At 35.6% G+C, this 22,310-nt stretch overlaps 1 pseudogene; it reads right to left on the bottom strand.

Annotated features, from left to right (window-relative positions):
* Positions 1 to 378: 378 nt before the first annotated feature.
* The window catches only part of LOC132488024 (uncharacterized), a 76,262-nt pseudogene continuing 54,330 nt past the window's right edge, over positions 379 to 22,310 (bottom strand).

Genomic DNA, 22,310 nt, shown 5'->3' with positions numbered 1-22,310 from the left:
CATGTTTTTTGTTGTTTGTTTCTTTGTTTTTATCATAATGCTGATGTTTAAATCTAGTCCCCATCCTTAGGGTCTTTAACCAGGAAGCAAATTTCTACAAATACCATTAGCTTGTATTTACTATCCTGACTTTAATATTTCTTTGTTTCTAGCATTGGGATAATTATTTTCAAATTTTAATACTCTTTTTATTTGTTGTTTTATCCAGTATTTCTGTGTGTTTGTAACAGCTTAATTCACCATCTTACTGGAATTTTTACAAATTTCTTTCTTACTCATTCCCCACATCCAATCCATCAATAAACCATTGTTGATTCAAATTCCATATGCATCTTAAATCCATTCCCATTTCTCCACATGAATACAAACCATTAAAATTTAAGTGATCTGTATTTCTTGCTTGGCCAAACATAATAGTAATCTATCTAAAATATAAGAACTGGATTTTGGTCCGAGGACTGGAGAGCCGGAACCAGCGAGGCGGAGGGCGGGGAGCGGCGGGGGCAGCCGACGGAGGCGCCGCAGGAGCGGCCCCAGGGAGAGCCCGCGGCCCTCGGCTGCTTCTCCTTCTTCCCCGAGGGCGAAGGGCCGGGGTCCACGGCAGGAGGTGTCGCCTGGCCCAGCGGGTGCGAACAAGCCCACCCCTTTGCGCCTCTCCCGGCCGCGCTCTGGCACTTCCGACCTCAGCCGCCTCCCTCCATCGCCAACAGGCGCGGCCTGCTCTGAGGAGAGGCCACGTCCCCCTGAGCCGGGGGCCCGGTGCTGGGAAAACAACATTAAGATCACAGATAAAAATCCTTGTTCTTGGGAAGCTTACATTTTAGTGGGTAGAGACCGAAAAGAAACACATTTATTCAACTGCTTTTCTACTACTGATGGATTTTCACGTTGCTGTCAGCATTTTGCTATCATAAGTGGTCCAAAGAATGTATACAGGAGGAGCTGTGAGAACAAAGAAGAGAAAGGGAAACCTCTCCCAGCGGCCTCAGAGGAAGCGGATTAAAGCTCCACAATCAACTTCATGTACCCTGCATCTGTGGAATACATGAATAGACAACAAATCATCCCAAATTGAGGAGCCAGGAGTCAGTGCTGTGTCTCTGAGGTGGGAGTGCGAACTTCAGGACACTGGTCCACAAGAGGCCTCCCAGCTCCACATAATATCAAACGGCGAAAATCTTCCAGAGATCTCCATCTCAACACCAGCACCCAGCTTCACTCAACGACCAGCAAGCTACAGTGCTGGACACCCTATGCCAAACAACTAGCAAGACAGGAACACAACGCCACCCATTAGCAGAGAGGCTGCCTCAAATCATAAAAAGTCCGCAAACACCCCAAAACACACCACCAGACGTGGACCTGCCCACCAGAAAGACAAGATCCAGCCTCATCCACCAGAACACAGGCAGTAGTCCCCTCCACCAAGAAGCTTACACAACCCACTAAACCAACCTTAGCCACTGGGGACAGACACCAAAAACAACGGGAACTACGAACCTGCAGCCTACAAAAAGGAGACCCCAAACACAGTAACATAAGCAAAATGAGAAGACAGAAAAACACACAGCAGGAGAAGGAGCAAGATAAAAACCCACCAGACCTAACAAATGAAGAGGTAATAGGCAGTCTATCTGAAAAAGAATTCAGAATAATGATGGTAAAGATGATCCAAAATCTTGGAAATAGAATAGACAAAATGCAAGAAACAGTTAACAAGGACCTAGAAGAACTAAAGACGAATCAAGCATCGATTAAAAACACAATAAATGAAATAAAAAATACTCTAGATGGGATCAATAGCAGAATAACTGAGGCAGAAGAACGGATAAGTGAGGTGGAAGATAAAATAGTGGAAATAACTGCTGCACAGCAAAATAAAGAAAAAAGAATGAAAAGAACAGAGGACAGTCTCAGAGACCTCTGGGACAACATTAAACACACCAACATTCGAATTATAGGGGTTCCAGAAGAAGAAGAGAAAAAGAAAGGGACTGAGAAAATATTTGAAGAGATTATAGTTGAAAACTTCCCTAATATGGGAAAGGAAATAGTTAATCAAGTCCAGGAGACACAGAGAGTCCCATACAGAATAAATCCAAGGAGAAATACACCAAGACACATATTAATGAAACTGTCAAAAATTAAACACAAAGAAATCATATTAAAAGCAGCAAGGCAAAAACAACAAATAACACACAAGGGAATCCCCATCAGGATAACAGCTGATCTCTCAGCAGAAACTCTACAAGCCAGAAGGGAGTGGCAGGACATACTTAAAGTGATGAAGGAGAAAAACCTGCAACCAAGATTACTCTACCCAGCAAGGATCTCATTCAGATTTGATGGAGAAATTAAAACCTTTACAGACAAGCAAAAGCTGAGAGAGTTCAGCACCACCAAACCAGCTTTACAACAAATGCTAAAGGAACTTCTCTAGGCAAGAAACACAACAGAAGGAAAAGAACTACAATAACGAACCCAAAACAATTAAGGAAATGGAAATAGGAACATACATATCAATAATTACCTTAAATGTAAATGGACTAAATGCTCCCACCAAAAGACACAGACTGGCTGAATGGATACAAAAACAAGACCCATATATATGCTGTCTACAAGAGACCCACTTCAGACCTAGAGACACATACAGACTGAAAGTAAGGGGATGGAAAAAGATATTCCATGCAAATGGAAACCAAAAGAAAGCTGGAGTAGCAATTCTCATATCAGACAAAATAGACTTTAAAATAAAGACTACTAGAAGAGACAAAGAAGGACACTACATAATGATCAAGGGATCAATCCAAGAAGAAGATATAACAATTGTAAATATTTATGCACCAAACATAGGAGCACCTCAATACATAAGGGAAATATTAACAGCCAGAAAAGGAGAAATCGACAGTAACACAATCATAGTAGGGGACTTTAACACCCCACTTTCACCAATGGACAGGTCATCCAAAATGAAAATAAATAAGGAAACACAAGCTTTAAATGATACATTAAACAAGATTGACTTAATTGATATTTATAGGACATTCCATCCAAAAACAACAGAATACACATTTTTCTCAAGTGCTCATGGAACATTCTCCAGGATAGATCATATCTTGGGTCACAAATCAAGCCTTGGTAAATTTAAGAAAATTGAAATTGTATCAAGTATCTTTTCCGACCACAATGCTATGAGACTAGATATCAATTACAGGAAAAGAGCTGTAAAACATACAAACACATGGAGGCTAAACAATACACTACTTAATAACGAAGTGATCACTGAAGAAATCAAAGAGGAAATTAAAAAATACCTAGAAACAAATGACAATGGAGACACGACGACCCAAAACCTATGGGATGCAGCAAAAGCAGTTCTAAGAGGGAAGTTTATGGCAATACAATCCCACCTTAAGAAACAGGAAATATCTCGAATAAACAACCTAACCTTGCACCTAAAGCAATTAGAGAAAGAAGAACAAAAACATCCCAAAGTTAGCAGAAGGAAAGAAATCATAAAAATCAGATCAGAAATAAATGAAAAAGAAATGAAGGAAACGATAGCAAAGATCAATAAAACTAAAAGCTGGTTCTTTGAGAAGATAAACAAAATTGATAAACCATTAGCCAGACTCATCAAGAAAAAAAGGGAGAAGACTCAAATCAATAGAATTAGAAATGAAAAAGGAGAAGTAACAACTGACACGGCAGAAATACAAAAGATCATGAGAGATTACTATAAGCAACTCTATGCCAATAAAATGGACAATCTGGAAGAAATGGACAAATTCTTAGAAATGCACAACCTGCCAAGACTGAATCAGGAAGAAATAGAAAATATGAACAGACCAATCACAAGCACTGAAATTGAAACTGTGATCAAAAATCTTCCGACAAACAAAAGCCCAGGACCAGATGGCTTCACAGGCGAATTCTATCAAGCATTTAGAGAAGAGTTAACACCTATCCTTCTCAAACTCTTCCAAAATATAGCAGAGGGAGGAACACTCCCAAACTCATTCTACGAGGCCACCATCACCTTGATACCAAAACCAGACAAGGATGTCACAAAGAAAGAAAACTACAGGCCAATATCACTGATGAACATAGATGCAAAAATCCTCAACAAAATACTAGCAAACAGAATCCAACAGCACATTAAAAGGATCATACACCATGATCAAGTGGGGTTTATTCCAGGAATGCAAGGATTCTTCAATATACGCAAATCAATCAACGTGATACACCATATTAACAAACTGAAGGAGAAAAACCATATGATCATCTCAATAGATGCAGAGAAAGCTTTTGACAAAATTCAACACCCATTTATGATAAAAACCCTGCAGAAAGTAGGCATAGAGGGAACTTTCCTCAACATAATAAAGGCCATATATGACAAACCCACAGCCAGCATCGTCCTCAATGGTGAAAAACTGAAACCATTTCCACTAAGATCAGGAACAAGACAAGGTTGCCCACTCTCACCACTCTTATTCAACATAGTTTTGGAAGTTTTAGCCACAGCAATCAGAGAAGAAAAGGAAATAAAAGGAATCCAAATGGAAAAGAAGAAGTAAAGCTGTCACTGTTTGCAGATGACATGATACTATACATAGAGAATCCTAAAGATGCTACCAGAAAACTACTAGAGCTAAACAATGAATTTGGTAAAGTTGCAGGATACAAAATTAATGCACAGAAATCTCTGGCATTCCTATATACTAATGATGAAAAATCTGAAAGTGAAATCAAGGAAACACTCCCATTTACCATTGCAACAAAAAGAATAAAATATCTAGGAATAAACCTACCTAAGGAGACAAAAGACCTGTATGCAGAAAATTATAAGACACTGATGAAAGAAATTAAAGATGATACAAATAGATGGAGAGATGTACCATGTTCTTGGATTGGAAGAATCAACATTGTGAAAATGACTCTACTACCCAAAGCAATCTACAGATTCAATGCAATCCCTATCAAACTACCAATGGCATTTTTCACAGAACTAGAACAAAAAATTTCACAATTTGTATGGAAACACAAAAGACCCCGAATAGCCAAAGCAATCTTGAGAACGAAAAATGGAGCTGGAGGAATCAGGCTCCCTGACTTCAGACTATACTACAAAGCTACAGTAATCAAGACAGTATGGTACTGGCACAAAAACAGAAATATAGATCAATGGAACAGGATAGAAAGCCCAGAGTTAAACCCACGGACATATGGTCACCTTATCTTTGATAAAGGAGGCAGGAATGTACAGTGGAGAAAGGACAGTCTCTTCAATAAGTGGTGCTGGGAAAACTGGACAGGGACATGTAAAAGTATGAGATTAGATCACTCCCTAACACCATACACAAAAATAAGCTCAAAATGGATTAAAGACCTAAATCTAAGGCCAGACACTATCAAACTCTTAAAGGAAAACATAGGCAGAACACTCTATGACATAAATCACACCAAGATCTTTTTTGACCCACCTCCTAGAGAAATGGAAATAAAGACAAAAATAAACACATGGGACCTAATGAAACTTCAAAGCTTTTGCACAGCAAAGGAAACCATAAACAAGACGAAAAGACAACCCTCAGAATGGGAGAAAATATTTGCAAATGAAGCAACTGACAAAGGATTAATCTCCAAAATTTATAAGCAGCTCATGCAGCTCAATAGCAAAAAGCAAACAACCCAATCCAAAAATGGGCAGAAGACCTAAATAGACATTTCTCCACAGAAGATATACAGACTGCCAACAAACACATGAAAGGATGCTCAACATCTTTACTCATTAGAGAAATGCAAATCAAAACTACAATGAGATATCATCTCACATCAGTCAGAATGGCCATCATCAAAAAATCTAGAAACAATAAATGCTGGAGAGGGTGTGGAAAAAAGGGAACACTCTTGCACTGCTGGTGGGAATGTGAATTGGTACAGCCACTATGGAGAACGGTATGGAGGTTCCTTAAAAAACTACAAATAGAACTACCATATGACCCAGCAATCCCACTACTGGGCATATACCCTGAGAAAACCATAATTCAAAAAGAGACATGTACCAAAATGTTCATAGCAGCCCTATTTACAATAGCCCGGAGATGGAAACAACCTAAGTGTCCATCATCGGATGAATGGATAAAGAAGATGTGGCACATATATACAATGGAATATTACTCAGCCATAAAAAGAAATGAAATTGAGCTATTTGTAATGAGGTGGATGGACCTAGAGTCTGTCATACAGAGTGAAGTAAGTCAGAAAGAGAAAGACAAATACTGTATGCTGACACATATATATGGAATTTAAGAAAAAAATGTCATCAAGAACATAGGGGTAAGACAGGAATAAAGACACAGACCTACTAGAGCATGGACTTGAGGATATGGGGAGGGGGAAGGGTAAGCTGTGACAAAGTGAAAGAGCGGCATGGACATATATACACTACCAAATGTAAGGTAGATAGCTAGTGGGAAGCAGCCGCATAGCACAGGGAGATCAGCTCGGTTCTTTGTGACCGCCTGGAGGGGTGGGATAGGGAGGGTGGGAGGGAGACGCAAAAGGGAAGGGATATGGGAACGTATGTATATGTATAACTGATTAAATTTGTAAAATAAAAAAAAAAAAATAAAAAATAAAAAAATAAATAAAATATAAGAACTGGATTTTGGTTTTTCCTACCCAGAGTTAGTCAATTTGCAAAGTTTAGAGCCAACTATCAAGTTTAGAGAGCACATAGTTCAGAACACTACTTTCACTTCCAATATCAACTGCCAATTTTAGGAGTCCTCCCAAATTATCCTCAGATTCTATAATCTGCTAGAAGAATTCACAAAAATCAGTGAAATTTATTATATTCATATTTATTAAATCATGGCTATGGTTTATTACAAAGAATAGATAAAAATTAAAGTCATACAAATGAAGAAATTGATAAGACAGACACTCAGAGAGATTCAAATGTAAAGCTTCTGTTTTCCTTAGAACATATGACCCACCTGAAGTTGCTGTGTGACCTACTCATTGCTGACAAGGCCAAATTTGCAAGAGCTTTTGTGTCCAGGTTTCTTATTAGAATTCCATTATGTATGCATGATTAACTGGTTGATCTTAGACTCCAGGTTAACTGATATCTTTTGACCCAAAAACCCAACCTAAAGTCACATGATTGGTCTTTCTAGCATGGCCAATCCCATCCTTAGACTATTGGATATAACTGGCCTCACCCTAATATCCAATGTGGCCAGCCCCTGACCTAAACAAAGATAATCCTACCATGTATGACATAGATTACTTCCAAGCAGCCAGGGACAATGACTCGACATCTCTTTGGAAAGGCCAAATTCTTTACCACACACCTCTGAATTTTTCTCTAAACTAGATTCAGAGTGAAATATTTTAAAATGCAAACAGAATCATGAATGCCTGTACTTAAAATGGTTTCTTCATTAGCTTTTCCATTACCCTGAAGATTAACTGCAAATACATAAGCATAGCCCTATAAAGCTGTAAATACTCTTATACTTGTCTATACTAACCAGTCATTCATTCATATATGCCAGAGATTGTTCTCAAGAATTGTAAAAAAGATTTCTGGATATTCATGAACTTTACCCAAGAGTGAAAGGAACTATACAAGTAAATAAAAAAATAAGGTAACTTTAAGGAATAAATGAGATTTCTTTTAGATTTATTAATATAAAAAAATATTTATGAAGAAATGTGAATGTGTTGAATGATAGGCCATGATGGTTCTGGAGAAAATACATTCTCCATCATGGAGAATATTTGGTGAAAGGGTATTGACATGGAGATTATCTTTTCATCACTGGAGAACTAAAAGTAACCTATATATACCTGGAGTGCACAGAAACAAGGGAAGATCATATGAGATGAAGGTAGAGATGTATTTAGGGTCTAAGTTATGTCCTTACAGGGAAGATTAAGAAGTCCAAATTTTATTGAAGTGTGATAAAAGGGTGTTCAAGGATTTTAAGTATAACATTAACATCTAATTAAAACAATTACACAGGTTGCTGTGTGTAGAATGAATTATATTAAAGAAAAATTTAAAACAGGGGGCATAATTAGAGAGTGAGGTGAAAAAATATTGATGTTTTGGAATATGGAGAAATTGGAAATAGAATTGTATATATAAAATAATAGATGTGGAATATTTTTGAGAAACCATTTTATCATTGTAAATTGTATATCATTCTTGGATTTGGAGCTTGCTAAGATATTGAAGCTTGAATAAAAATCATTTTGAGTAATGGAAATTGAGTTATGTTTTAGTAGTATTAGATTTATAATATTACTTAGACATCAGTAGAAAATAGTAATTGTATCTCTAAACATGAGCAAAGATTCAAAGTGATCTGTATTTCTTGAAATATCTCTGTAGATAATTTTCACGTTATGGGACTTGAGTAAGTTCAAAAAATGTGGAGAAAACAAAAATTTAACCTTGATTACTCCAACATTGAGAGTTTAAGCCAACAAACCAACCAACAATAAACAAAGATTTGGGGAAGGAGACTGAAGAATATCAAACAGTAAAATAGGATAAAAAAAGAATCCATATAAATTCAAACAAGAAACCTTAAGCAAACATGAACTATAAAAATGATGCACTGTGGATGAGAAGGAATAACACAGAAAAGTAGCTGTGGTAAGGGCAACAGAAGGGTCATGATGGCTAGAACAGCAATAAAAGAATGAATTACTAACTTACAGAATAACATAGTTGAACCTCAAATCATCCTAAGTAAAACAAGCTAGACACAAAAAAACTACATATTATACAGCTACATTTATACAAAATTTCTAGAAAAGTTAAAACGTTTAGAAATGACACATTTCTAGAAAAGGTAAAACCATAGAGACAACATGTGGTTGCCTGAGACTAGAAATGGAGCAGGGATCAACTGCAGATAATGAGAAAATTGTTGTTATGAAATTGTTCTAGTACAGAATTGTGCTGATAGTTGTAAAATTACATATATTTGTTAGAAGAAAACATTGCCTTCTACATTTTTCAATGGGTAATTTTATGGTAATTAAATCATGACCCAATAAAATTGTTAATTGTTATAAACAAACAAGCAAACTGCTGAGTATTATTCCACTGTATGTATATACTATATTCTAAAAAATTTATTAACCAGCTGATGAATATTTGAATATTTTGTAGGTTTTGGCTATTGTAAATAAACCTGCCATAAATTCTCATGCACAAGACTTTGTATGAACACACATTCTTTTATTCTCTTGGGTAAACATATAGGTATGAAACATATAGATCATATGGCATGTGTATATCTGACATTTAAAAAAATGCTACACTGTTTTCCAAAGTGTTTGTAAAATTTTACGTTGCAAACAACTGGCACTTGGTATGGTCAATTTGTTGTTGGTGGTCATTGCATCCATTCTTTTAGGTGTGTAGTAGTATCTTATTGGGATTTTAATTCCAATTTCCTTAATGATTAATAATGATAAGGATTTTTTCATGTGCTTATTTTCTATGTGTATATCTTCTCTGTTGAGTGTTCAAATCATTTCTCCATTTATATATTGGGGATATTTTTTGTTAGTTTGGAGAGTTTTAAAATATATTTTGGATAGAAGTCATTTGTAAGATACATGATCTGGAAATATTTTCTCATCTGTAGCTTGTCTTTTAATTCCTTTATAAGTGCCTTTTGAGGAGAATTTTATAGTTTTGATGCATTTAATTGGGTGGTGGTCATGACTTTAACCTTTTTGAATTTAATGAGATTTGTTTTATGACTAGAATATGGATTCATGTGTACTTAAAAATAATACATATTCTATTGCCCTTGATTATAATATTTTATAATGTGAATTAAGTCAAGTTGATGGTGCTTTTTAGGTCTTTGACATTCTTACTGAATTTTTTCACATATCAATTATTGAGAGGGGACATTTAAATTTTTGACTATAACTGGATTTTTCTAATTTTCTTTTTAGTTTTATTAGCTTTTTTTTTTAACAGCTATCATGTTAGGTGTATAAATGTTTAGGCTTGTTAGTGCTCTTGATTAATTGAACCTTTATTATTATCATATACTTCTCTGAAGTCTATTTTGTTTTGTGTTAATATCAGCATTCTGGCTTTCTTTTCATTAGTGGTATATCATTTTCATATTTTGGCTTTTAACCTATTTATGTCTTTATATTTAAATGCATTTATTGTAGGCTCCTGTTAGGAATTGAATAGTGTCCTCAAAAATATATGGTACCTATGAGTTTGACCTTATTTGGAAATAGGGTTTTTGCAGATTTAATCAAATCAAGATGAAGTAATACTAGGTTAGGATAGAATGGACCTTAATCCAATGACCAGAGTCTTCGTAAGAAGATGAAATTTGAGCACAGACATAAATATATAGATGGGAGAACACTATGTGATGACAGAGACAGAGACTGGAGTGATGCATTTAAAAGCTAAGGAAGAAGAAGGATTGCCTGCAGCCACCAGAAACTAGGAAGAGACATGGAAGTGTCCATGACCCTGCTGAAACCTTGGTTTAGGACTTCTAGCCTCCATCTGTGAAAGAATACATTTTTTGTTGTTTGCTAGTTTGTGGTACTTTATTACAGCAGCCTTAGGAAACTAATACAGCAGTATGTGGTTATATCTTGTATTTTATCCATTCAAATATTAATTCATTTGAGCTAAAAGATTTTCTTTAATGTTTCTCATCCTGAAGATCTGCTAGTGATGAAGTCTTTCAGATCTATTTATACCTATTTATCATCTATCTATCTATATCTATCTGTCTAACTATCATCTATTATACATCATTCTTGGTGCATTTTATATTATTTTGTTGATTTTCTTTTTTATTTTTCCTATTAATTTTGCCTTTATTTTTATTTATTTATTTATTTATTTATTTATTTATTTATTTATTTATTTTGCGGTATGTAGGCCTCTCACTGCTGTGGCCTCTCCCGCCGTGGAGCACAGGCTCTGGTGAGCAGGCCCAATGGCCATGGCTCATGGGCCCAGCCACTCCACGGCACGTGGGATCCTCCCGGACTGGGGCATGAACCCACACCCCCCACATCGGCAGGTGGACTCCCAACCACTGTGCCACCAGGGAAGCCCTGCCTTTATTTTTAGAAAGATATGTTCTCCATGTATAGAATTTTAGGTTGATAGGATCTTTTCTTTCAGTGCTTGAAAAATGTTGCTCCACTTCTCTCTTGAAATATTTCTGTTGAAAAATCTGCTGCCATTTTTAACTTTGTTCCTCTGTATATAATGTGTCCTTTGTCTCTTGCTGCTTTTTAGATTTTGTTTTTATCATTTGTTTTGAACAATGGCTTATAATGTGCCTTGGTGTTTTTTTTTCATATTTCTCTATTTTGGTTTTGTTGGGCTTGTTAGGTAAATTAGTAGATTTGTTGAGAAGACAAGGAGTTTTCCTGCCATTGCATATCTACTAATATTTTCTTATGAAGTATGAGGTCTTGTCCTCTGTTGAGACATCAAGAAGAAGATAAAGTAAAGTTAGATTTATGTTCAGTGTGACTATGAAAAAGAAGAGGTAAATGGTATTCTCTAAAAGTCAGAAAACAAGTATACTCATAATTTTGATAGGACTGTTTACCTCAAAAACTCTGCCATTTACTATACTTCAATAATGCCAGTCTTCCTCTTCCTCCAACTTATTTCAGATATTTCTTCATTTCAGCTTATAAGTTAGTTTCTCAGAAAATGTTTGGCTCTACTTCCAATCTAAACCTGAAGTATTATTATGTCTCATATTCTATTTAATATTATTTTATAATATTTTATTAATATCCAATAGCTTCCTTTTCAACCAAAGAGTAAATTCCATAAAATAAGAACTCTGTCAATTTTGTTCACAATGCGTATTGTACCTAGTCCATAAAGAAATCATACAAAGGTTTGTAGAGTTTTGAAAAATGAACATAAGTCTTCCAACCCCCTCTTCTTCCAAAAAAGAATGGTTGCATTAGGTTCTCAAAAAAAGAGAGAAAAACATCTACAAAGATATTAAATAATAAAATAACACAGATATTTTAAAAGTTACAAGATATTTTTATAGATTATTGTTTGAGTGAATGTGAGAATAACATTTTTTGAAAATGGGAATTAGTATTCTAGTTTTGTATATTAAGGAAACTGATCTTGGTTAGTGTTTCCCAAAATTCTGTGCTCTGCAAAATGTCTATAGATTTTCTGGTGCAACAAATCATTTTGTTATCAAACACTTTTGGAAAACTCTACTTAAACTCATTTCTTTATTGAAGGATGTACCCAAACAATTAATGAATTTAATACCACACTATCAAATAAGACAGTGTAGTATAAAACAGGCTCCATTTTTGTTTAATTATTAAACTCATTCTCACTGAATACATATTAACTCATCAGTAAAAATTATTAGTTCTAATATTCTGCAATAGTTAAAAAATAGCATGATAACTATTGAGGTTATTGTTCATTTAAAACAAAGGCTTAATTTTTAGTTGTTAAAGTGATTCCTTCTTTCTCTTTTCCACTAACTTTTGATTCTCTTTAAAAAATTATAAATCATGGGGACTTCCCTGGTGGCACAGTAGTTAAGAATCTTCCTGCCAATACAGGGACACAGGTTGGATCCCTCGTCTGGGAAGATCCCACATACCATGGAGCAGTTAAGCCCATGCACCACAAGTACTGAGCTTGAGCTCTAGAGCCTATGAGCCACAATTACTGAGCCCACATGCCACAACTACTGAAGCCCACGTGCCTAGAGCCCATGCTCCACAATAAGAGAAGCCACGACAATGAGAAGCCCGTGCACCACAATGAAAAGTAGCCCCCACTTACATCAACTAGAGAAAGCCTGTTCACAGCCAAAAATAAAATTTAAAAAATGAAACAATAAAAAAGTAAAAAACAAAAAAAAATTTATAAATCGCTATGATTCAAACCAATCATCATCCCTAAAAACATGTCAAGGCTAAATTAGACTTTTAAGTAAGTACTTATGTTAGAAATGGAATTTCTACTCTCAAGCCTGTTTAAGAAGTTGTAGTTTTAAGATAGCTAAGTACTTAAACTAAAATGTGGATCAAATTAATGCAAGCCAATAATTTGATTGAAATCAGCCAAAAATCAAGAATATTTTAAAATCAGTTATCTGTATCCAGTTTTATCTGACATTCCAAATCTCAGACCTTGAATTCTTATATTTACAAATAAAAGTAATAAAAATACAACTCAAAAATAGCATAGATAGTTGTTCTATTTCAACTAAACCACTCAAAAACAAGTTTAATCCAGAACAAACTTTCTAACGCTTCTGTTAAAAACATGTAGAGGATGTATAGGCTCCTGCCAGTGATGTGTACTATAAATGTAATTGTGCTTTTTTTCCTTGTTTTGTTTTACTTTAAACCCACATCCTCTTTGGTTATTGAAGCTAAAATTAACATGTTTCTTACTCAGTTGGCAGTGTTACATATCATCTTGAATTATATCACATGGCTCATTCTTCTAACAAAACTTTAAATAGCCTCAGGGCTATTTTTTAGATAGATAAAATCTTTGAACCAGGTATAAGCAAGTCTTGTTCTAGGACCTTAAACAGAAATTAATAAGTGGTGTACTCAGATCCAGTTATGTACACTACAGTCTTGCATATTCGATCACTGAGGTAGTTAATATTTCTAATCCCTTTATCTCTCATTTTTAACCATACTAGGATCCTTTGTTGTTGTACGTGTGGATATCTTAGATTGAATGTTGGATTTATTTTATTGGAATCTGGCATAGTAGTCATATTAAAATATTCAAGGCCACTAAATAGGCCTTCATTCAAATGTTAATCTCTAGTAAGCAGAAATGGAGTTCTCTCTGGACATTCTTCCATGTGATGGTTTCATGTAATATATCTGTTACTGAGTCCAGCCTTGTACTGCTCAACACACACCAGGACAATAAATGGAGAGACAAGTCACTGAGGCAAGATAGAGTGACTTTATTCAGAAAGCCAGCAAGCCAAGAGCATGGTACACCTAGTGTCCCAAAGAACCACCTTGCCTGAGTTAGAATTCAGGCTCCTTTTTTTTTTTTTTTTTTTGCAGTACGTGGGCCTCTCACTGTTGTGACCTCTCCTGTTGCAGAGCACAGGCTCTGGATGTGCAGGCTCAGTGGCCATGGCTCATGGACCTAGTCGCTCCATGGCATGTGGGATCCTCCTGGACCGGTGCATGAACCCGTGTCCCCTGCATCGGCAGGAGGACTCTCAACAACTGTGCCACCAGGGAAGCCCCAGGCTCCTTTTATATACAAAGGGGAGGGTTAAACATTTCCTGGTTCTGGTCAGCCTCCGAAGGGGATGTGTTAATTTCTTCCTCCCTGTAATCTTTCACAGGGGCCCCTGATCAGGATATTTCCTGTGAGCTAAACAAAGGTATCTTAGCTTACTGCTTATTACCTGGAGGCAGGGTTCCCAGACATGGGCCATTATGTATAAGTTAAGCTCATAGGCAATATTCCTTTAGTGTTTAACTTGTAATAGAATACTAAATGTTCTTCCCTGTTACATATCTACTACATAGGGACATACTTGGAGCTAGCTTATTTGCTTATGCAAATAAGCACCTGTTTCTTGTTTGTAAGGAATAGACTCCAGCCTCCATGACCTTCCCTGAGTTCCAAAGGGCAGATTCAAGCAGTTGCTAATCAGGGAAGGGAGGAGATACAGAGATAAGGGAGGAGTAGTCCAAAAACAATAGTGCAGCCTTGGGTCAGGATCTAGGTTCTGCCTCAAGGGATACACATAACAATATCTTTAAGCTCTTCTGAATAACTAAAACCCCCACCAAATTGAAGATGTTCCAGAGAGAATGTTTGATAATCTCGAATCTCATCAAGAGACCACCTGAGGCTAGATTAAAGGAATCAGGGAAGCTCATCAGGAGACCACCTGAGGCCAGATTAAAGGAGTGCAGGCCCTACACACACTCTGATCCTTATCAGCCACCCCACCCCTGAACCATTGCTGTAAAACTCCTTACCAAATCCCCCTTGGTTGGGACACAGTTTTTGAGACACAAGCCTGCTGTGTCCCCCTTTGCCTGGCAAAGAAATAAAGCTATTAATTTCTACTTCACCCAAAACTCAGTCTCTGAGATTCAGTTTAGCACTGGTGCACAGAGGTCTAGTTTTGTCATCAAGACAAATCTTGTGGGTTCTTATGTGTTTCAAATACTACATCTAACATTGCCTCTGCTTCACTTTCTCCTTCCACTCCTTCTGGGACTCCAATTGTACTTATATTTGACCTTCCCATTTTAACTTCTATGTCTCTCATATGCTTTTCATTATCTTCCATAATTTTGCATTTTTGTGTCACACTCTGTATAATTATTTTGACCATATTTCTACTTCTCTGCTTTTTTATGTATCAAATACACAGTTAAATCCATCTATTGATTTAGTATTATTATATTTGCTTGTTATACATTTTATTATACTTGCTCTGTTACTTTTGTAGCTTCTAATTACCAACAATTTTTTTGTTCAGCTTTAACTTCTTTGAATTAATAGTCATAATTGTTTTACATTCTGTGTCTAATAATCCCAAAATATCCAAGCATGTGGGTTGTTTTTACTTACACTTTATCTATTGACTCTCATTTATTGTGTCTTTTTTCTATTTTCTTTTCCATTTTGCAATAGAAAATAATTATAAATATAATAATACAAGGCCTAGGATAATGATATGATCCTCTGAGAAGATTTTTGTTTACTTCTTCTGAGCAATTCAAGTACGGTCAGTGGAAGACCCTCAATCTAAGTGCAACCAAGATTATAAAAAGCCAAGCCTCTAGTTTACTCAAGAGCTGTTTTATCTCCCTTTGACTCTTATCATTTGGATTTTGACCTTGGAATCCCAGCTTTCTTGGAAGTTGTTTAATGTGTACTTAACTTTGCTTTGTCTCCTTGTTTTGTGATGCCTTCAAAGTCAGTTTGGCTTTGAAGCTTTCTTTTTCTCTTATCAGAAAATGACTTCAGGGCAAAGGAGTTCTGAGTATTAGTGTTATTTATCTGAGTTCTATTCTGAGATACTCGATTTGTCCCAGCTATGCCTCAGTATCTTGTTAATATTTTGTGGTTTTAAGATGATTGTAAATATGTTTTGTTTATATGTTTCAGTTATCTTCAGCAGGACAATGGTTCTAAATTACCTATTTTACAATTATGATTTGCCAATGTCTTTCTGACTTTTTATTCACGATATTATCAAGCTTATCTCAGATATACTATATAGTTTGAAGAAGATAGTAATGAAGGGGGCATTTATGATATCATACTGAATTGTTTATCATATGGAGATATTTATGATGTAGGGACAATGGAAATTGTTGACAAGCTTTCCAGAGGATATCAACAGAAAAGAGTCAAACTTTAGAATTCTGCTGCTTTTTTTTTGTGGAGATGAGCCTTCCATTGGGTGCCATGGAGAACCATGGTTTTGTGTAATTTTAAGTCATTAGAAACTCCATAAAATTATTTTTCTACTGTATTTCATAAATCACTATTAATTTCCTGCTCTCTTCCATGTCCTAACCTATAATCTTAAGACGTTTAGGGAAAGACCCGAAAAGTTATTTCTCTTCATGTAATCATTTGAGAAATATATGGTAAACCAAATAAGTGTCAAAGTTAAAAAACTGAATCACAATATTATGTATTTTTGAAATATTTTTACCAGTTGAAATGTGTTGACTCTGAGTTTTGAGTACAATGTAGACAATGAATATAGAGAAATAAATTAGTGTAAATATAAAGTAATTAGAAACAGGAGAACTTATATTCCCATAAACATAAGTTCATTGTACAAAAGCATGCTTACATACCTTTAAATTGGTATGTCTACAATTCCCACAATAATTTTGATTCCATTAAGAAGAAGTTCTGGTGGCAATATAAAATTTATTTTGTTTAATATTATCAATGTGATATAATTTCATAATTAAGATTAGAAAAGTTGAAAGGAGCAGAGGAGGATCACTAAAGACAGAATTTGGTATTTTAGAAATGGATAACACATTTTCAATCCATGATTATGAAGTTTTCAAAAGCTAAGCTTGATTTGGAGTTTTGTATAGATGTAATCTGTCAATCCTTCAATCATCCCTCATACCCCCAATCTTTTCTTCAGAATTGACAAGGCCTTTTCTGATTAACACTCAGAGCAGAGAACTAAAATTCAAGCAGTCTGCATTTTGAGACTATGTTTGTTCTTGATGACACTGTTAGCAAATGGTTCTTGTGATTATTTCTCCATCTTGACAAAATTGGGGGAGTGTGGGAAAGCCTGGTATACTGCTTTTGAAAATCCAAGTTGTTGAATCTTATGTACTAAAGGGGAAATACAGTACTTATCAAGTCTTAAAAATATGTAGGCCTGAAGACCCACAGAGATGAATGAAAGGTAGGAAAAGAAAAGTCTGTAGGATATATGAACCTCCAAACTATTTTTCTATAATTGTCAAATCCCCAGTTGCAAGTTTGAGAAGGGGAAGAATTCTGAATCATTTCTACTTAACTTTCATAAGTTTTACTCTATGCAATATTAAGATTTTACAAATAAAATGCATTTTAACATGCTCTCTTTTTTAGTAATGTAATTCAGTTTTGGAGGAAATTTAAACATCTAAGGAGAAGATAAAATGAGCAAAGTTATAAAATATATATTACTTTATCTTTCATTTACTCTCATCTCATGTAACCTCTGATATTCATATTCACATTCAACATACACACAAAGAAAACATAAAGGGTTTCCCCTTAAGCTTTTTCCAAAAATAGAATAACATACAGCCTCAATGGTTTACACTATTTGCAAAGAAGAGAAGATCAGGGAAGGTATCCTCCTGAGGTTATTGGGAGTTCTCATAACTCACCAAAGTGGCTTCACTGTTCTAAGCTTTTTCTTTGTCTCTCCCTGTCTCCTACTCCCTTTTCTATTTTCTTTATGTTTGTAGCCCAAAGAAAAAAGCATGTAGCTCTCTTCTTTCTGTGTCCTGACACTCCTCATCTTTTACAGTCTCTGTGTTTTGAATGTTCTACCTTCTCTTCCTGACTATAACTTCCAAGAGGGTGAAGAATGTGCAGCCTTATTTAGTTTGTATTATATGGTAAAGAGTAGGTACATTCAATGAACAATTGGAGTAAGTAGTTTTCAACAAGTTGTTGTTACAAATGATGCCTGGGTAACAGTGCTGTTTCTTCATGTTACACATCTGAAATCCAATAAAGGTTTCATTCATTTGGATTGGACTCCTCTCTAGTCTTTAAGATGTTGTCTTTAAGATAAACATAACATAGAGTTGATTAGGCTTTTATGTATAATATATGATGTTGACTGTATTGCATAGACACTGGAGAACAAAAGTGTGGAAACTGGAGAACAAATGGTGTGGAATCTAATACAGGTTCTCAATATGCAAAGAGGAAAGTAAGGAATGGTAGGGGTAGGCACCAAGAGAGAGGAAAGATGATTTGACAGAAAAAAGTAAAGCAAGAAGGAGGAAACAAAACTTACCTGTGTCTTACCACTTCCCTGAATGGTCATAGGTCTTTAAAACCTCTTGATAAATGATTTGACTTTCCTATGATTCACTCAAAAGTAAAAAGTCAATCAATCTATCTATCACTGTTCTAGAGTCACTTATGGATCCTAGAAGTTTGGGTGATGCTTCTACCTCTAAGTATTCTTTATTCCTCCTTCAAAATAGAATGCCTTCCAGCAGTATAATTTTTTTGAGAAAATTGTTTAACACCCCTAAACTTTACCTATAAAATGAGTTTAAAAATATGTATCATAGAGTTATTATGAAGATTAGATAATTTAAAGTACCTGAACATGGTTGTACTAGAAGCTCAATAAATGTTAGCTATTATTATCACTATTATTGTTACTTTCATCAATGTTGTGTTTGCCAAATGTTTAAATATATTGGCTATATATTTAAAAGTTTGAGTAAAAAAATAATTTAAAAAAAATATATGGTCTCAATGCTAAGTTGATACAGTAGAAATGATTTTTCAAGTGGGATGAATGAGTAATTGAGAAGAAGAACATAGTTAAGGGTCATGAGGGATGCTCAGGAGAGAGTATAAATGAAGGCATTAAAGATATCTTTTTCCTATTTTATAACTGAGCCCTGCCTAGTCTTACCACCCTCAGAAAGACTCTGGAATGTTCCACTAGTTGTCACTCTAGGAAAGTGTTAAAATTCAATATTCTTATCCAAACTTTTCAAAAGCCATAGTGATAAAGTCTGCATTGGCTGTCACATTCCAGCTTCTTTCATAAGTGTGTTTGAAAAACGAGTAGAGACACTGTGAAAATCACAATATTTTCAAAAGGAAATGGAGCAAGTGAATAGAAAATAAAACATATTTGGGAGGCAGAGTATTGGCAATAGAGAACAATTATGATGAAATACATTATTAATTTCAAAATAGTTTCTTAAGGGGAAAAATGCTCTCTTAGAGATATGAAAAGCTACTCTGAAAAGCATGGGTCTAAAGAAAAATAAAATTAAGTGACTATTAGGGCAAAAAATCTTTAATACCATGTCACATAATGAGAGAAATTGACTGGGCAATATACAACAAATAAAGGAGACACAAGAAATGAAAAATTCGTTGACATATACTAGACAATGATCAAAAAGTTATCTCTACTCAAATTTAGGGTAGTTATATGCAAGAATAATTGATAATCTCTAAGGCTGCTGTTCGGATTTATCATCTGTCAGTCAGAGTATTGACACGACTTTCTTAAGAAAACAATAAAAACTTGAGGGGGAAAAGGAGTATTGAATTTTCTGACAAACAAGTGATGATTTACATTGTTTTAAGACTCTCTAGTTCAGTATGAAATGATTGTGCTCAGGGAATAAAAGAAGGAAGATTTGAAAAATTCAAGTATTATCTGTTCTAAACTAAATAGAATATTCTGTTCCTATGTTGTCTTTTTTTAAATGAGAGACTCTTCCTCTTTCCTCTCTATCTACTCCTTGTAAAAGCAAATTCTCTCTACCTTTGAACACTCATATATATCGTGGCTTAGCTCTTTCCACTATGTAACCTTTAATAGTGTATTAACTATCACTTCTAAAATCAGTATTAATGCCTAACCTAGAGGATTGTAATGGGAATTAAATCCATAATGTTTTTTGTTTGTTTGTTTGTTTTTGTGGTACGTAGGCCTCTCACTGCTGTGGCCTCTCCCGTTGCAGAGCACAGGCTCCAGACGCACAGGCTCAGTGGCCATGACTCACGGGTCCAGCCACTCCACGGCATGTGGGATCTTCCCGGACCGGGACACGAACCCGTGTCCCCTACATTGGCAGGCGGACTCTCAACCACTGTGCCACCAGGGAAGCCCCGGTTTACAATTTTTGATGCACAGTTTTTTTGCTATCATTCAATTATAATAAGTAAATTCCTCTTTGTTTTATGTTTTGACCCATAAGAGTATAAATGTCAGCTTCTGGTTACCAATTTGCAAGACTAATATTATATTGTCTTTCCAAAGATTTGTTTCTTTGTTGTTTCCTTTTTCCTGATAATTTATTTAGGTTTTTTTAAATTTATTTATTTATTTTTGGCTGCATTGGGTCTTTGTTTGCTACACGCGGGCTTTCTCTAGTTGTGGTGGGTGGGGGTTACTCTTCGTTGCAGTGTGCGGGCTTCTCACTGCAGTGGCTTCTCTTGTTGTGGAGCACAGGCTCTAGGTGCACAGGCTTCAGTAGCTGTGGCATGTGGGTTCAGTAGTTGTGGCTCACGGGATCTAGAACACAGGCTCAGTAGCTGCATCACACAGACTTAGTTTCTCTGGGGCATGTGGGATCTTCCTGGATCAGGGCTCGAGCCCATGTCACCTGCATTGGCAGGCAATTCTTAACCACTTGGCCACCAGGGAAGCCTTATTTAAGGTTTACTTTCACAAAATTGGGAACTGTGCAATGTGTGTATTGCTAATTGAACTTATTACCTGAAGCTACCCTAGACTTAATATCCTGTCCCCTTACCTAGTGCATACAGGTAAGAAAAAGTTCAAGTTTTCCAGTTTTCATTAAAATTTTCTGTGGCAGTTTTGCTTTGGTGCTAAGAGCCCAGGGTTCATGTTTTCACATTAGAGTTGTCCTCTATGAATCCCTTATTGACTTTCTTGGTCATTGATACAATTCAAATGATGTCTTCTACCTCTCTTCCATTTTTTCATGATTTAGATTGCTTTACTGGGATGATTATTTATGATTCTAATTAGTCATACTGCCTGAAAACAAGGACTGAGTAACTGAGTAAGTCTACTCTTGAGATGAATATGTTATAATTTACTAATTCTTTTTTTTTGTTGTTGTTGTTGTTGTTGTTTTGCTGTATGCGGGCCTCTCACTGTTGTGACCTCTCCCATTGTGGAGCACAGGCTCAGGACGCACAGGCTCAGCAGCCATGGCTCATGGGCCCAGCTGCTTCATGGCATGTGGGATCTTCCTGGACCGGGGCATGAACCCGTGTCCTCTGCATCAGCAGGCGGACTCTCAACCACTGCGCCACCAGGGAAGCCCCATAATGTGTTTTAAAAGACTTCTTAAATAGCACGTTCCTCCAGAACTTTTTTTCCAATCTTTCCTCTAAAAACTCTTACAGGATTATGCATGGTATAATTTTAGTCTCATATTATTCTATTTGTTCAAATTGCTTGATAAATCTTGTCTAGGGCTCGATTTTTGTCTTTTAGCAGCTATGACACCTAGGAAGTCTTGGTTGTTGTTATATTGACTTTGTGAATGAACTCTAGTATTTTCTTTTACTGATACTGTCCATTCATCAAATTATTAAAAATTTTATTGAATGCCATTGGGAGAAAAAGTATAAAGAACTTGGATATAAGACTAAAAGTTATAAGACTGTTATAAGACTGTGCCTCTTTTGGTCTTAAGGGGCCAAATTGCTCTGATTACTCTTTACTATTGATTAAAAGTATGAGACTTGGTGAAATTATATTTTAACTTGTAGATTTTTATCTATAATGAAGCTAGTACATTTTGTCCAGTAGAAAAGGTAATTACAAAGTTTGAATTTTATTGCCTTGTTAGGACAGCCAGTTTTGCAGGATCACCAGTAATTTGGTTTTGTATCTCACTCAATTGTATTCTAATATTAAATCATGGATTGCCTACAAATGTACAGATCTTCAAGTTCTCTTTAAATCAGACTTAACATTTTA

This window comes from Mesoplodon densirostris, chromosome 4 (assembly GCF_025265405.1).
Source record: "Mesoplodon densirostris isolate mMesDen1 chromosome 4, mMesDen1 primary haplotype, whole genome shotgun sequence".
NCBI lineage: Eukaryota > Metazoa > Chordata > Mammalia > Artiodactyla > Ziphiidae > Mesoplodon > Mesoplodon densirostris.
Note: the sequence above shows the minus strand (reverse complement) of the source record. Positions and strands in the feature narration are given on the sequence as shown.